The following is an 18,202-nucleotide window of genomic DNA, read 5'->3' on the forward strand; positions in this document are numbered from 1 at the left end:
TTGCTGAAGATGTATATCAGGCTTTGTAGTTCTCTGGTGGAACTTTTTTGCTCACTTAAGTATAGTATCATATCATCTACAAATAGTGATATTTTGACATCTTCCTTTCCCATTTGTGTCCTTTTGACCTCCTTTCACTTTCTGATTGCTCTGGCTAGGAATTCTAGTACTATACTGAATAAATAGGGAGAGAGTGATCAGTCTTGTCTAGTCCCTGATTTTAGTGGGATTGCTTCAAGTTTCTCTACACTACCTTTGATTTGGGCTACATTGCTTTTACTAGATTTGGTATGGGCCTTGAATTCCTGATCTTTCCATGAATTTTAACATGCGGAGGTGTTGAATTTTTTCAAATGCTTTCTCAGCATTTAATGAAATGATCATGTGACATTTTTTCTTTGAGTTTTTTTACATAGTGGGTTATATTGATGGATCTCTGTATTTTGAACCATCCCTGCATTCCTGGGATGAAGCCTACTTGATCATGATGGATGATCGTTTTTAATGTGTTCTTGGATTTGGTTTGCAAGAATTTTATTGAATAATTTTGTGTAGATATTCATAACGGAAATTGGTCTGAAGTTGTCTTATTTATTTTTTGGGGTCTTTGTGTGACTTAGGTATAAGCATAATTATGGCTTCATAGAAGGAGTTGACTAGCGTGCCTTCGGTTTCTGTTTTGTGGAATAGTTTGGACAGTATTTGTATAATTTCTTCTATGAAGGTCTGATAGAATTTTGCACTAAACCCTGTGGTCCTGGGCTTTTTTTATTTTTGTTTGGGAGAACTTTAATAACTGCTTCTATTTCTTTAGGAGTTATGTGACTGTTTAGATTTTTTTCTGATCCTGATTTAACTTTGGTACCTGGTATCTGTCTAGAAAATTTTCCATTTCATCCAGATTTTCCAGTTATGTTTCATATCAGCTTTTGTAGTAAGATCTGATGATTTTCTGAATTTCCTCAGATTCTATTGTTATGTCTCCTTTTTCATTTCTGATTTTGTTAATTTGTATGCCCTCTCTTGCCCTCTGGTTAATCTGGCTGAGGGTTTATCTATCTTGTTGATTTTCTCAAAGAATGTGTTTCTTGTATGCAGCAAAATGCTAGGGTGTTCCTGTTTACATATCCAGTCTGGTAGTCTATGTCTTTTTATTGGGGAATTACATCCATAGTATTAAGGGATGTTAAGGAGCAGTAATTGTTGCTTCCTGCTATTTTGTTGTTAGAAGTGGAATTAAATGTGTGACTATCTTCATTTTGGATTCGTTGAAAGTACATTACTCTTCTGTTTTTCTTGAGAGTAGTTTCCCTCCTTGTGTTATATTTTCCATCTATTACCCATTGTAGGCCTGGATTTCAGGAAAGATTTTGTTTAAATTATTCTTTGTCATCAAAAGTCTTGGTTTCACTATCTACAGTAATTGTGAATTTTGCTGGGTATAGTAGCCTAAATTGACATATTTGTTTTCTTATGATCTGTATGACATTTGCCCAGAATTTTCTGGCTTTTAGAGTCTTTGTTGAGAAGTCTGGTGTAATTCTGATAAGTCTGCCTTTATATGTTACTTGACCTTTTTTTATGGCTTTTAAAATTCTGTCTATGTTTTGTGTTTGATTATTATATGACAGGAGGAATTTCTTTTCTTCCGCAATCTATTTGTAGTTCTGTAGGCTTATGGTCATGTATTTCTTTAAGTTAGAGCATAGTTTTCTTCTACAATTTTGTTGTGGAGTTTAACTAATCTTTTCAGTTGGGAAGCTTCTCTCTCTTTTATGTCTATTATCCATAGGTTTGGCCTTTTCACTGCATCCTGGATTTCCTGGCTGTTTTACATTTTGAGCTTTTTGTGTTTTCCAGTTTCTTTTATGGTTGTGTCATTGCTTTCTATGGTACCTTCTGCCCCTGAGGTTCTGCCCTCTATCATTTGCATTCTTTTGGAGATGCTGGTTTCTATGATTCATGACCTCTTTCCTAGTTTTCTGTTTCGAGGGTTGTCTCCCTTTGTGATTTCTTTATTCTTTCTATTTCCAGTTTTAAATCCTGAATGATTTTGTTCCATTCTGTCACCTGATTGCTTGTGTTTTCCTGCATTTCTTTCTGGGATTTATGGTTTTCCTGTTTGTGGACTTCTACCTGCTTACCTGTGTTCTCCTGTATTCTTTTCAGGGAGTTCTTTACATCCTATTGAGTCCATTGATATTGAGGTATATTAAAGACCAATGTTTCTTGATTCCTGTTATTTTAATATTAGTCATTATAGTGTGTGTGTGTGTGTGTGTGTGTGTGTGTGTGTGTGTGTGTGTGTGTGTCCCCTTTTTTGGTTCTGCTTGTTTGAGTTGATTTCCTGTCTTTTCATAGGTGAAGATAACCTAATTCAGTTGGTTTTTTCCTTGAAGAACTTTCTGTAGAGCTTGATTTGGGGGTGGATATTCTTTAAATTAGTTTTTGTCAAATTTTATTTTCTCCATCTATGCCGACTGAAACTTTTACTGGTCATAGTAGTCTTGCCTGTCATCTTTAGTCTCTTAGAATTCACAAGACATTTGCCTGTGACTCTTTGGCTTTTAAAGTCACCATTGAAGTTAGGTATAATTCAAATATGTGTGACATTATGCTTGTCATTTTCCCTTGAAGCTTTTAATATTTTTTCTTGGTTCTGCATGTTTACAATTTTGATTACAACATGGCAAGTATCTTTCTTTTCAGGTCTAATCAATTTGTTGTTTTGTAGCTTTCTTTTAGATTTATAGACCAATATTTTCTTAGGTTAGGTCAAATTTCTTCCATGATTTTGTTAAAAATATTTTCTGGGCCTTTGAGCTGGGATTATTTTCTTTCTTCTACACCTATTCTACACATTTGTTCATTTCCTACTGTCCCATATTTCATGGATGCTGTGTGTCAGTGATTTTTTTATTTGATTTAACCTTTTGTTTGACCAATGTACCTATTTCTTCTAGTGTATCTTCAATATCTGAGAATCTCTCTTCGATGTCTTGTATTTTGTTGGTGATGTTTGTGTCTGTATTTTCTGTTCATTTACCTAGAATTTCCATCTCTTGGTTATCCATACTTTGTGATTTCTTTATATTTCTATCTGTTTTTTCAGAATGTGAACCATTTTGATAATTTTCTTCAATTGTTTATCTTGCTTTAAGAGATTTATTAATTTCCTGCAATTTATATGTTTCTTTTCCCAATTTCTTTTAGAGTATTTATTCATTTCCTATTGTAGGGCTTATATTACTTTTATGAAATTGTTTGTAATGTCGTTTTCTTGTGCTTGAGGTATCTTTGAATAGTCATGGCCTGCTATAGTACAATAGCTGGGCTAATATAGTGACATAGTGTCCTGACTATTATTAACCATATTCTTACTCTGGTGTCTAGTCATCTGGGCTTGGGATAATTATATACTTAGATTTGGATGGATGTTATATACTTAGATCTCTGTTTCCTTCCTGTTCTTCTGGCCGGAGTGGACTGTGCTTAAATAGAGGGTCTTTACCTGCTTTGGCTGTTGGAATAAGGACAAGCATACTGTCTTGCCCTTCAGGCTACCTCTGTGGGGAATGGAACAAGCGATATAGTGAAAAGAAATGTAGGGTTGGTTAGACTTAGTAAACACAAAGATAATGAACATAGCCCATAGCCACCCAGCCTATCTAGGTATCTGGTGGCTAGGATAATATCTGGTGGCGAAAAGTACTTTTAGTAGAGTTGTGGTAGAGGATATGGTAAAATAAACAAACAACAACAAAAAGAACCCAAAAGGGGGAATGGTAGGGGCAGGCTTGGTGGACACTGACAGAGTATTGACAGTTTTAACACAGGGGACTTACCTGAGGATCTGGGTGTTGGAATGACCTCCTCTGGAGATATGGAGTGTGATTGTTTTTACATACCTTGGGAAAATCAGTTCATGTTTTCCACCATGCACAGTGGAATGGGGCTTCACACATCAAGAATTAATCAAGATAGTAGCCCCACAGGTTTGCCTACAAACTAGTCTAATAAAAACTATGCCTTATTGTTGATTGGTAATGAATGATACCTGTAAATCTGTATTTCTTTATCATTTTCAGTTGCCAATGATCCATGGTATGTTTAAGACCCAAGGTCTCTTACTCAAATGTAGATAACTAGCAAATGAAAGGATTGAGAGTGCCTCTACTCCAAAATTGCATGTGTAGAACATAATTTTCTCTGTGCAAATGAAAAATCTTCAGCATCATTTTTTTTTTTTTGGAATTTCATACAACAGTCTAGAAATTGAACTTGGAAACTCAAATGAAATGTATCCCTTCCCAAATTGGCCTTGAAATTATATAATGAATGTAACAATAGTTGAATTCTCTTTCCTTGAGCTCACAAGACCTAGATGTACTTATCCATTGCCAGCTGCTAAAGCAGTTTCAGAATGGCAGGAGGTCAGAAATGCAGGCAATTGTCATCACACACATAGGTCATGCAAGTGGGCAACATCACAGTTGATCAACAACCTAAGGAGTAGAAACAGAAGAATAAAACAGGAGAAAATATAAATTTTCTGGAATCCAATCCAAGTTATCAGATTGAGATCAGCAAAACTCTGAGTGCTCTGGAAATTATCTCTATGATAGAAGTCCTAAGTATCTGTTCCAGAAACCTCAATTCGGGGAAATCCTGAAGTACCCACTGCTGACAAGGGTCCAGGGTTCAATGGGAACACCAGAATTAACAGAGATTATCAACTTATCATTTTGGAAACTTCTTTCCTACAATTTATCTTCTTCAAAATGACATAAAGCGTGTATTTCTGACTTTCTATTGTCTTTTGTTTTTCATATATATTTGGCTTTTTCTCCCATCTGTACCCCAATTTACATTTCTATTATCAAAATTGAAATCCTGTAACAACCTGATTCCTATTCTGTACTCACATGGCAGTGGCTGAGTTGTTTTGATCTAATAAACCTACCAGTAACCAGAACAGTCCCAATTTCATAAGATTTTTGTTAGTTTTAAATACACAGGTGCGCGCGTGCACACACACACACACACACACACACACACACACATACACTGCAGTGGGAGGGAGGAATGGGAGAGGGAGGGAGAATGAGGAGAGAGAGAGAGAGAGAGAGAGAGAGAGAGAGAGAGAGAGAGAGAGAGAGAGAGAGAGAGAGAGAATGGGTGTCTTCTGAGAGACTTCACCAAGCAGGAGACTCAGACAGATGTACACACCAACAGTAAATCTGTGGATGGAGCTTGGAAACTCTTATGGAAGAATAAGAGGAAGAATTGCAGGACCCACAGGGGATAGGAACTCCACAGGATGACAAAAGATTCAACTAAACTGGAATCTTGGTGCTCTCAGAGAATAAAGCATCAATCAAAGGGCATATACAGGCTGGACCTAGTTCTCCATGTATATTACCAAACATACAGTTTTACCTTCCACTACATCCTGAACTACTATAGCAGAAGCTATTACAAAAGCTGTTGCCTGTACCCTAGATATGTTCTTGAATCTGTGATGCTTTATATGGGTTCGGTTGGAGAGATGCACCTTGTCCTGCAAATATTTAATGTTTCTGGGTTGAGGGCAGACCCAGAGCAGCCCCCAAACTCTTAAAGGTGAAAGGGAGGTGAGGAGGGGAATATGCTTGAGGGAGGGTATCAAGCAAGGGGCAGTGAGCAGGATGTAAATAAATCAATAAAACAACAACAACAACAAAAACAACAATGAAAAAAAGCATAAAACTAAAAAATCTCTGGAACCAGTGTAAAGGGGGAAAACAAATGCATGCACACATACACTCTTGAACACAGACAGTTGGACAAATGCACACATACACACACACACACACACACAGAGAGAGAGAGAGAGAGAGAGAGAGAGAGAGAGAGAGAGAGGTTTGGTGAATGAAACAAATTCAACAAGCCCCATCTATTTTACATATGCATGTACAAACTTACAAATGCACACATTTGGTGGATGTAGCAAAGCTCCAAAAATTTTATTTTTTTCTCTTAGTGTTTTTAAAGTAACCAATACAAAAATTCTTTATGCAAGAAAAAGATTATCTCATAGCCATCAGTTATATATATTCCCCAAAACAATCACAAGAATATGTTCTTAAAAATATTAAAATTACTACACACAATGACATTATAGCAGGTTTATCAATTATGTGCTCTTCTAGCTGGAGTGGTACTGTGTTGAGTTGAGGATCTCTCTTGCTAAACATTCCCCATCTATCTTTCTCTCCACAAATTCATCATAGCCTCAGAGCAATAGTTCGTCAACAATTAGTGAACTTTAAATAAGTTTTCCAAAACTTAACTGATGACAAATTATATATATTGTACAACAAATTATCTATCATATATCTTCTTTGTGAACTATTGTTCAGATAAACTGACTCATCATCTATTCTCTATTCTTATCCTCATAATAGAATTATTTAATATTGTTTCATAATCCTGTTTTTCATGGTACACACAAAAATCTGTTGCCACATCCTTAGATTCAGGAACTCAGACCCTACCTAACCTTTGACCATTAATTTTCCCAAACCTAATTTTCTCTTTCTATACTATAGTTTCTACTATAGTTCCTCTGTTGGTTTGTATATGCTCTACCCAGAGAGTGGTACTATTAGAAATTGTGGCCCTTTTGGAGTATAAGTGGGCTTGATGGAATAGATCATTGTGAGTGTGGGCTTTAAGACCCTCATCCTACCTGCCTGGAAGTCAATCTTTCACTAGCAGCCTTTAAATAAAGATGTTGAACTCTCAGTTCCTCCTGCACCATGCCTGCCTGGATGCTGCCATGCTCTTGCCTTGGCGATGTTATTGTTATAAGAGTTGCCTTGGTCATACAGAAAATGTGGTACATCTACACAATGGAATATTACTCAGCTATCAAAAACAATGACTTTGTGAAATTCATAGGCAAATGGACGGAACTGGAAAATATCATCCTGAGTGAGGTAACCCAATCATAGAAAAACACACATGGTATGCACTCATTGATAAGTGGCTATTAGCCCAAATGCTTGAATTACTCTAGATGCACAGAACACATGAACTTCAAGAAGGATGACCAAAATGTGAATGCTTCACTCCTTCTTTAAAAGGGGAACAAGAATACCCTTGGCAGGGAATAGGGAGGCAAAGTTTAGAATAGAGGCAGAAGGAACACCCATTCAGAGTCTGCCCCACATGTGGCCCATGCATATACAGCCATCCAATTAGACAAGATGGATGAAGCAAAGAAGTGCAGACCGACAGGAACCGGATGTAGATCTCTCCTGAGAGACACACCCAGAATACAGCAAATACATAGGCGAATGCCAGCAGCAATCCACTGAACTGAGAACGGGACCCCAGTTGAAGGAATCAGAGAAAGGAATGGAAGAGCTTGAAGGGGCTTGAGACCTCATATGAACAACAATGCCAATCAACCAGAGCTTCCAGGGACTAAGCCTCTACCCAAAGACTATACATGGACTGACCCTGGGCTCCAACCTCACAGGTAGCAAGGAATAGCCTAGTAAGAGCACCAGTGGAAGGGGAAGCCCTTGGTTCTGCCAAGATTGAACCCCCCAGTGAACGTGATTGTAGGGGGGAGGGTGGTAATGGGGGTAGGATGGAGAGGGGAAGCCCATATAGAAGGGGAAGGGGAGGGGTGAGGGGGATGTTGGCCTGGAACCTGGAAGGGGAATAACAATCAAAATGTAAATAAGAAATACTCAAGTTAATAAAGATAAAAAATAAAAAAAAAAGAGTTGCCTTGGTCAAGGTGTCTATTCACAGCAGTAAAACCCTAAGACAGAAGTTGGTTACAGGTATGGGATATTGCTGTGATAGGCCTGACCAGGCTTATTTGGGAAGAATGTAGATTTGGGGACTTTGGGTTTGGAAAGTGGTAGAATGCTTTAAAGGGGGCTTAATGGTCTATACTAGTAGGAATATGGAAGAATATTTTACTGAGAGAGAGTTGAATTGTGCAGACCTGGCCCAAGTTGTTTCAGTGGAGAATTTCAATACATGGCCTAGAGACTATTTTTGTAGTATTTTGGTGAAGAATGTGGCTGCCTTTTCCCCTTTTCTGAAGATTCTGCCTGAGTCTAAGATGAAGAGACTCAGATTAAGTGCATTGATAAGAAAGTCTTAGAAATGTCCATTGTATACTTTGCTCTCTTGTTAAGTCTCATGAAGAGTAGTTTGAATAAGCATAGCAAGCATAGAAAAAAAAGTATGAAATATATGGCTTGAGTATTAAAGGGGCACCAAGAAGTGAAATAGAACTGAATCCTTTGTTCAAAGGTACTAAATTGAATTAAGAGAATGGGTATATGGAGGAGGATCCTACCCAGGTAAGCTTAGATCTAGTCATGGTGATATACACCTTTAATCCTAGGAGATAGAGCCATGGAGATTGCTGCCAATGGAATTCTATGTTAATTTAGAAAGCAAGATCCAAGACACTCAAGCTTAGGCAGTGAAGGAGTTTGAAGTCAGAAAGCTGGTGATAATGTAAAAGAACAAGGGGGGCAGCCATGTTCCAGCCCCAGGGAGTAGCAGAAAAACTTCAACTTTGGCCACATGGCTCTGGCTTTAGATTTCAGATTAGAAGTGATTTCTAGAACAATTCATGCTGTTTAGCTAGAGGTAAGAAATTAGGGGTGGTTAAGAAGAGAGCGGCATCACAGAGGTGAAATCTTTGAAGTGGTTTTGAGAGCACAATGAAGCTGTGTTACAGATATAACCAAGGTTGTACCCTATACTGCAGCTGTATTTGGTAATGTGTAAGAGTCACCAAGATGGTACAGGTTTTGAAGGAATAAAGGGTCATGAAGAGCAGCTGAGGCATGGCACACTTAGAGACCATGGAAGGTCAATGTCGAAGGTTCAGCATTAGTTACACTTGATGGCCCAGGACTGAAGAGGGCATGCAAAGATTTTAAGAATTGGCACCATGAAGAGAGCCTATGAGGGGCTAGTGGTGAAACCTAATTGCAGCACAATACCCCAGTATTGGAGATGCCAATACCATGGGTTTATCACTGAGAAGAGCAGCAGCAGCAGAATAGATCTCCCTAACCTTAGAGTGCTACAGAGGGCAGAGCTAGAGAAGTGACTCCAGCTCTTTGGAAGAGTCCAGAAGGTCATGTCTATATCTTCAACACTGAAACAAGTATCTGTAACACTTAAGTTGCCTTGGAAGTCCAAGGTTGTTTGAGATGCCAGAGCATCTGTTGAGAAAAGCTCCTAAGTGGGAATGGAACAAGTCCAGGTGTTAGAAGTTTGTCGCAGTCAACAAATATGGGAAAAATTGAAGATCTAAAGACCACTTTGACATCAGACATAGAGATGCAAAGTTTGAAGTTTGCTTAACTGGCTTCCTGTCTTGCTTTGTGGATTATAGTTAAGCGATTGGATGAATCTCAGAAGAGACCTTGAACTTTGAACTTTTATCACTAATGAGACTGTTCTAGACTATGGGGACTTCTGAAGTTGAACTAGATGTATTTTTCATTATGTTATGTTTAGGAATAGCCCCCATAGACCTCTGTTTGTACAAGCCTTTAGAGCCAGGAAGTGCAATATAATTGTATATGTTCAATCCAGTGAGTGACACTATTAGAAAGTGTGGCCCTATGAAACTCAAGAAGGATGACCAAAATGTAGATGCTTCACTCCTTCTTTAAAAGGAGAACAAGAATTTTCATAGGAGGTGATAGGGAGGCAAAGTTTAGAGCAGAGATTGAAGGAAGAGCCATTCAGAGCCTGTCCCACATGTGGCATATATATATATGCAGCCACCAAAACTAGATAAGATGGATGAAGGTAAGAAGTGCATGCTGACAGGAATAGATCTCTTCTGAGAGACACAGCCAGAACATGTCAAATTCAGAGGCAAATGCCAGTATCAAACCACTGAACTGAGAACAGGACCCACGTTAGAGGAATTAGAGAAAGGACTGAAAGAGCTGAAGGGGCTTGTGACCCCATAAGAACAACAATTCCAACCAACCAGAGCTTCCAGGGACTAAACCACCACCCAAAGACTATACATGGACTGACCCTGGTATTCAACTTCATATGTAGCAGTGAATAGCCTTATTGGGGCACCAGAGGAAAGGGAAACCCTTTGTCTTGCCAATGTTGGACCCCCAGTGTAGGGAATTGTTGGGGGGCCTTAATGGGTGGGTGGATGTGGAGGGGAACACCCGTATAAAATGGGAGGGGGAGGGTTTAGGGAGCTTATGGACAGGATACCAGGAAGGGAAATAATATTTGAAATGTAAATAAGAAATACCCAATTTAATAAAAATGGAAATAAAAGAAATAAGAAAGTATGGAGTAGATGAATAACTGTGGATATGGGCTATAAGACCCTCATCCTAACTTCCTGAAAGTCAGTCTTTCACTAGAAGCCTTTAAATGAAAATGTTGAATTCTTATCCCTGCCTCCACCATGCCTGACTGGATGCTGCCATGCTCTTGCCTTGATGAAAATGAACTGAACCTCTGAACCTGTAAGCCATCCCCATTTAAATGCTGTCGTTTTAAGAGTTGCTTTGATCATGGTGTCTGTACACATCAGTAAAATACTAATTAAGCTTGTTCCCATACTAACTTCATGTATTTAACATTCCTTTAGCTCATGAAAACTCTCCATATTTCTTTTATAATGTATGTACCCTTTATAATTCTCCTGGGGAATGGGTACATTCTACTCTTAATTCTAACTATTACAAACTTAAACCATCTCCTACAGCTGTCTATAAAGTACCCTAACTTATTAAAACTATTTAAATCAATTCAGGGATTCTTTAACATCATAGTTCATATAAACAGTAGTGTGTTATGAAAATTCATATTCATGTTGATTTGAGGAGAAATTATTTAATAGATTGGGCTGTCTCCCAAGAAGCAATCACACCAGACTATAGGCAGTGAGATTTCCCCATACCCATTCACACCATGCTAATTACAGGAATAATACAGCAATAACAAACATTGAAAGGAACTGCAACGGCAAGAGGAAAACCAGAGATCTCCCCCTTTACACCCTGTTATGTTCCTTTCTGAGGTGCTTTCATCAAAGCTGTGTCAAATGATGGATTCCCTCCCCAAAGCTCACTTGTTCTACATAGTTCTTCTTCCTGCATGATATCTGCTGTGAAAGAGAAATGGTGAGTGAGAGATAAAGAGAGAAAAAGAGAGGGGGGCGAACAAGTAAAGGATTATATAGCTTACAATAGCTTGCACTGGATGTTCAACCTTGTCAGGATCAAGGGTTCCTTTTCCACTGGTGCCCCAATAAGCTATTCACTACTACATATGCAGTTGGAGCCCAGGGTCAGTCCATGTATAGTCGTTGTGTAGTGGTATATATATATATATATATATATATATATATATATATATATGGGGGTGGGTGTGTATGTGATGTGTGTGTATGTGTGTTCATAAATTTCTTGATGCATAATTTTTATTTGGTTCTATTCAAGACCATTTTGCTCTCTCAACCATCTCTTCATCATTCTGTTACCTATATCCACTGTAATTCTTGCTGGTTTATGATAAACAAACCACTTCCTTATAACAACATTCTTTCCTAAGTTTCAAGAAAGTTGAGTCTTCATTAACTCTTTCTTTTTTCATTTTTGTTTTATTGGATATTTTTTATTTACATTTCAAATGTAATCCCCTTTCCAGGTTCCCCTTCAGAAAGACCCTAACAAATCCCCTTTCCCCCTGCTTGAACCAAATGCTATTAACAAAGATACAGAAGGACACTTCATACTCATCAAAGGAAAAATTTACCAAGATGAACTCTCAATTCTGAACATCTATGCTTCAAATTCAAGAGCCCCCAGATTTATAAAGGAACTTTACTAAAGCTTAAGGCACACATTGCTCCTCACACAATAATAGTGTGAGACTTCAACACCCCACTCCCAGCAATGGACAGATCATGGAAACAGAAGATAAACAGATACACTTGAAACTAACAGACGTTGTGAACCAAATGGATTTAACAGAAATATATAGAACATTTCATCCTAAAACAAAAAGAATATATCTTCTTCTCAGCACTTCATGGTACCTTCTCCAAAATTAACCATATAATCAGCCACAAAACAGGCCTCAACCTACACAAGAAGATTGAAATAATCCCATGCATCCCATCAGATCACCATGGATTAAGGCTGGTCTTCAATAACAAAACAACAGAAAATCCATACACATGAAAGCTGAACAACGCTCTACTCAATGATAACTTTGTCATTAACTCTTTCTAACCACTCTGCATATGTGACTATTCAGAACATTAGATCCACACATTTCCAAAACTTAAGATAATGTGGCTACCCTCCAATCAGTACTCAAATAATAAAAATTTTCAGCTGTCCAAAAAGTCCTCTCTTTCTCCCACCTTCCAGGGTAAATTGAATGCAGAGTTAATAATCTGCCATATCCTTGGCTGCAAGCCACTCTCTAGCATTTATCCATTGAAAAATTAAAAAGCATTTCCTAGTGCTCATTTCAGAATAATAGACAGTATATTTGGAATGACTCAAGGAAGATTAACATGGCCTCTGTGCATAATTGAAATACCAATTTTTATGCATTTTATAATTCTAAAGCACATGGTTCATATGTTGTGCTGAAAGAAAACAGTAAAAGTGAATGCACCAAAACCTTTCAGGGTGGCAAATGACTTTACCCTTGATATAGGTCTAGAATAGTAAGTATAGAAATCATTCATCCTTTGATCTCTGGAGAGATGCCTCAACAGTTAAGAAATGTATATTTTTTATTGGGTCTTGGGCTTCCTGGATGTTCTAGGTTAGTAGACTTTTATGTTTTGAATTTTCTTGGACCATTGTGTCAATACTTTTTGAGGTAGCTTCTGTTCCTTGGGTTCTCTCTTCTATCTCTTGTCCATAATTATGTGGTATTATTTCTGGAACTTCAATTCTATTTCATTGATCAACTTGTCCCTTATTTGTCTTTCTACCAATATCAAACAGTTTTTATCATTATTGCTCTGTAGTATGACTTGAGGTCACCTATGGTGATTCCTCCAGAAGTTCTTCTATTGTTAAGATTTTTTTTTTGTAACCTGGGTTCTTTTCAACAGAATTGTTGTTGATGGTTACTTACATCTGTAGTTCCTGACCTCTTTCCTAGATTTTCCATTCCCAGGGTTACCTCCATTTGTGTTTTCTTTATTTTTTATACTTTCACTTAGCTCTTGGACCACTTTCTTCTATTTCTTCACCTGTTTGATTGTGTTTTCCTGTATTTATTTAACGAATTTGTTCCTCTTTAAGTGCTTCTACCTGTTTCCCCTGTGATTCCTGTATTTTGTTTTCAATGAAGTATTTATATTCTCCATAATGGCCATCTTACCAATAGTAATCTACGCATTTAATACAATCCTCATCAATATTCCAACACAGCTCTTCAAAGACGTGGAAAGTCATATGCAAAGTAGAAAAGCCCAGGACAGCAAAAAAAAAAAAATCTTAACAATAAAAGAACTTCTGGAAGAATCACCATAGGTGACCTCAAGCCAAACTACAGAGCAATAATGATAAAAACTACTTGATATTGGTACAGAGGTGGACAAGGACAAGTTGGTCAATGAAATAGAATTGACGATCCAGAAATAATACTACATAATTATGGACATTGATCTTTAACAAGAAGGCAAAAAATACAATGGAAAAATGAAGGTATCTGCAATAAGTTGTGCTGGTCTAAATGGGAGTCAGTATGTAGAAAAATGAAAATGGACCCATATTTTTTACCTTGCCCAAAACTCATATCCAAGTGGATCAAGGGCTTCCACATAAAACCAAAAACAATATAATAGAAGAGAAAGTAGGAAAGAGCCTCAATCTCATGGACACTGAGCATGGGTGGGGAATTTCCTAAGCAAAATCCAATGGCTCAGGCTCTAAGATCAAAAATTGACAAATGGAACCTCATGGAAATGACAAGCTATTATAAGGCAAAGGAAAGTGTCAATAGGAGAAATCATCAACTCACTGATTGGGAAAAATATATTCAAGCAATTGCACATGCAATAGAGTGCTTATTTACAAAATATGTACAGAACTCAAGAAGCTAACCTCCAAAAAAGTCCAAAATGGGGAATATAGAACTTAACAGGGGATTCATAACACAGGAATTTCAAATGTACAAAAGCACTTAAAGAAATATTCAAAGTCCATAGTGATCAGAGAAATGAAAATCAAACTTACCCCGAGATTCCACCTTAAAACTTTGAGAATGGCTAAGCAAACAGCACTTGATGGCCAGGATTTGGAGAAAGAGTAACACTCCTCTATTGCTGACGGGATTTCAATCTGGTACAACCTCTCTAGAAATCAATCTGGAGTTTCCCCAGAAAATTGGAAATAGATCTATATGAAGACATAGCTATAACACTTTTGGACATACACTCAAAAATTGTGTCAGCATGCCACAGGGACAAATGCTCTACTATGTTCATAGCAGCCACATTTGTGATAGCCAGAAGCTGGAAACAATCCAGATACCTCACAACGGAAGAATAGATACAGAAAATATGCATCATTTATACAATGGAATATTATTCAGTTATTAAGAACAAAGACAACATGAGTTTTATAGGTAAGTGGATGGAACTAGAAAAATATTATCCTGAGTGACATATCTCAGACCACTATGACATGTATGGGATGTATTCACTAATAGGTGGATATTAATCAAAAAGTACAGAATATCCAGGATATAATCCATATAATTCAAGGAGGTAAACAACCCAAATGGCCCAAGTGAAGATGCTTATACCACACTTGGGAGGGAGAAGAAAGTAGAGGGCAGAGGAACTCAGTGGAGAAGAGAGGCAGAGGGGAAAGGGGTAAGTAGATCTGGTGTTGGGGTAGGTAAACATAAATGAAGCCCCGAGGCCCAGCAGAATGAATGGAAATAGGCAAGCTCAGGATGTGGGAAGTGGGGGGGCGGGCTTTGAGTGTATAAGACACCTGGAATTTGAGAGAATCTCAGGACTCTAAGGGAGGGAGCTTCCATGAAATGCTCAACAGTGGGAAGAAGGAACTTGTAGAATCCACCTCCAGTGGAGGGTTGGGAATGCCATCCCACAGTCCAAAATTTTGATCCAAAATTGCCACTGAGTGTGTTTTCCACTTGTAACTGCAGGTACAAAATGGAGAAGAGATTAAGGGAAGAGAGGTCCAGTGACTGGCCCAAATTGCGATCCATCTCAAGAGGAGGCTCCAAGATTTGACACAATTACGGATGTCATGGTATACTTACCGACAGTCGACTAGCAAGACTGCCCTCTAAGAGGCTCAACAAGCAGCTGACTGAGACAGAAACAGATACTTTCAACAAAAGAATGGATTGAAATCAGGGACCCCACGTGGTTGAATTAGGGAAAAGTCACAAGAAGTTCAGGAGGAGGGTGATGCCATAGAAAGACCTGCAGTCTCAAATAAACTGGAACCACTAGCCCCCAACCAGGCAGCATATACTAGCTGGTCTGAGGCCCCTGACATATATATCAAAGGACTGCCTGGTCTGGCATTTGTGAGAGAAGAGATACCACCCTCAAGAGACTTGAGGTCCCTTGAAGTGGAGAGGCCTTGTGGGTGGTGTGTCTGGAGGCGTGTGGAGACATCCTCTTGGAGATGGAGGAGAAGGAATGGATGCAGACCTTTCAGAAGGCAGAATGGAAGAAGATAATGACTTGCTGGTATATAGTGAGTAAGACAGATAAAAAAAAATAGAAGAAGAAATCTATTCTTCCGGAGACAATGAGCACTGAGAATGACTCAGCAGTAAAGACACTTCATACAAAAATGAAAATGTTGACTCAATTTCCAGGACTCACATGATGGAAAGAGAAAACGTATTCCTTTAGGAATGTCTCTGATTTGAAGGCTGTCATATATGCAATCAAATTTGAATTCACACGCATAGTGTATACATTTATGTATTTAAAAATATGTGTGTTCACATGTATACCTATACATACACGAATGTAAAAATTAATATTAAATGAAGCTATTAATCTGAAAAACATCAAGGGGGTTTTATATATTTCAAGAAATAAGAAGTAAATCATTTATATATGCTCTGTTACATACAAGCCATAAAATGTAAAACACAGAGAAGTAAAGATTCCTCTATGTGTTGATATAGAAAATATTAAAAATATATAACATGAAATATATAAGTACAGCATAAATAACAAGGCTATATCATGTATAATTGTGTTTATAAAATGAAACAACCAAAATCAATGTATGCACTGTATATTGAGGTCTGCGGTTTCTGCTGGATAGTTTGGAGTAAACTTGATATAGGGTAGAATCATCTGAAAGCAGTGAACTTCAATTGAGAAAATGCCTCTATAAGATCCAGATGAAGAGCATAATTGTTTATATTATAGTTATACATCATCATTCATATAATCTACACTGAATACTCACATATCATTCCTATTTATACCGATTTAAATAAAATGTTTAATTTATCTTTACATTTTCTCAAATTCATATATTTAGTAACGCCTCTTAATGTAACTAAGATCCCTATGGCTAAATCGTTGTTACATTTCTCCCTTTGGGTAACTAATAAACATATCAGAGATCCCAAATTGAGCTCTTAGACATTCCTTTTTCCTTGCACACACATACATAGAGCTGATCTACCAATAGTCCATCTCATTGAATACAAACTTTGCCTGCTGGTTTTATTTTTTATGCCAAAACACACTGAGTGTGTTTTCCACTTGTAAAATTGTCTACAGTCTCATTACATCAACACATTTCTACGGCTACCACCATCTATCTGGTCATATCACTGATTTTCTATTTCACTTTTGCCCTATTTTTTTTCAGTATTCTTTAAACTATCAGCCAAATTATATTTTTAACTACAAAACTTAACAATTCACTTTGTTTCTGAATGCTTCACAGTGAATCTCTTATTCATAAGAAAGAAAAAGTCCATGTCTTACTTTCTGGATGTTCACCCTGAGCATCCTCTTTTCACTTTTCCTTCTTTCCTTCCTTCCTTCCTTCCTCCATCCCTCCCTCCCTTCCTTCCTTTCTTCTTTCTTTCCTTCTTTCTTTCTTTCTTTCCTTCTTTCTTTCTTTCTTTCTTTCTTTCTTTCTTTCTTTCTTTCTTCCTTTCTTTCTTTCTTTCTTTTATACAGAGTCATACTCCTGAGTCCATGCTGGTTTAAAAACTCATTATGTAGCCTAGTGTATTACAAAATTAGTGGAATTCTTTCTTGCTAAATCCCCCAAGTACCAAATTACAGAAATGAGCTATGGTTCTGACTTTCCCATCATGTTTATCAGAACAACACCATCTTCCCAACTTTTGCTGACGTATGATCTACACTGTTTGCTCTTGCAATTAATTTTCATTCATTGTCATAATATATGATTGAATTACTTATAGTTTTTTGTAGTATGCCAATTCTGTACATCTGTTAAAAAATAAATATTTGGTGACTTATGAATTGGTTCTTGAGATGAGTAACTGTCTTCACCATGTTGCACAAGATAAAATAAAAATTTAGAGAAGTTATGTTCCCTCGGTGTCATAAAATTAAGAAAAGGCATATAGAGAAATTAAACTATTTTTTTCATTTTCTAGAGCTCAGAATAATAACCATTACCTGATCCCATGCTATCTTGTGTTTCATACCATGCTAACCTATGTATATATCTGAAGAAAAAGGTGTTTTCAAGCAGAATCAGCAGTTGTCAAAAACCTGGATATAGCTCTCTAGAGAATAAAGCAAACAAGATGAGGAGTCACATGGGTGATGAAATGGTGCCATTTAGTTTGACAGTGTCTCATATAACCTTACCTGGATAATGGGATAAAGGCATACTTGAAGGGTTTTAGCATCAACCTACATTTTCTTCTTCACTTACTCTGCACAATCGTGTTAATGATACTAACACCAATTCAAATAAAACATTTCCAACTGTCTGAGTTAAAGTCATTTCATGAGGAAATGTCCATTAACAGTATGTGCCAAGCCATGGTGGGAGTCTTCAAGCAGAGTCCTTTGGGCAGAAGAGCCTCTGGAAGTGGAAATCTTTGTAGAAAGTGAATCAAGGTTTAAGCCTCAATATCTCCTATTTAGTTGTTCAAACTT

Source organism: Rattus rattus, chromosome X (genome assembly GCF_011064425.1).
Source record: "Rattus rattus isolate New Zealand chromosome X, Rrattus_CSIRO_v1, whole genome shotgun sequence".
Taxonomy (NCBI): Eukaryota; Metazoa; Chordata; class Mammalia; order Rodentia; family Muridae; genus Rattus; species Rattus rattus.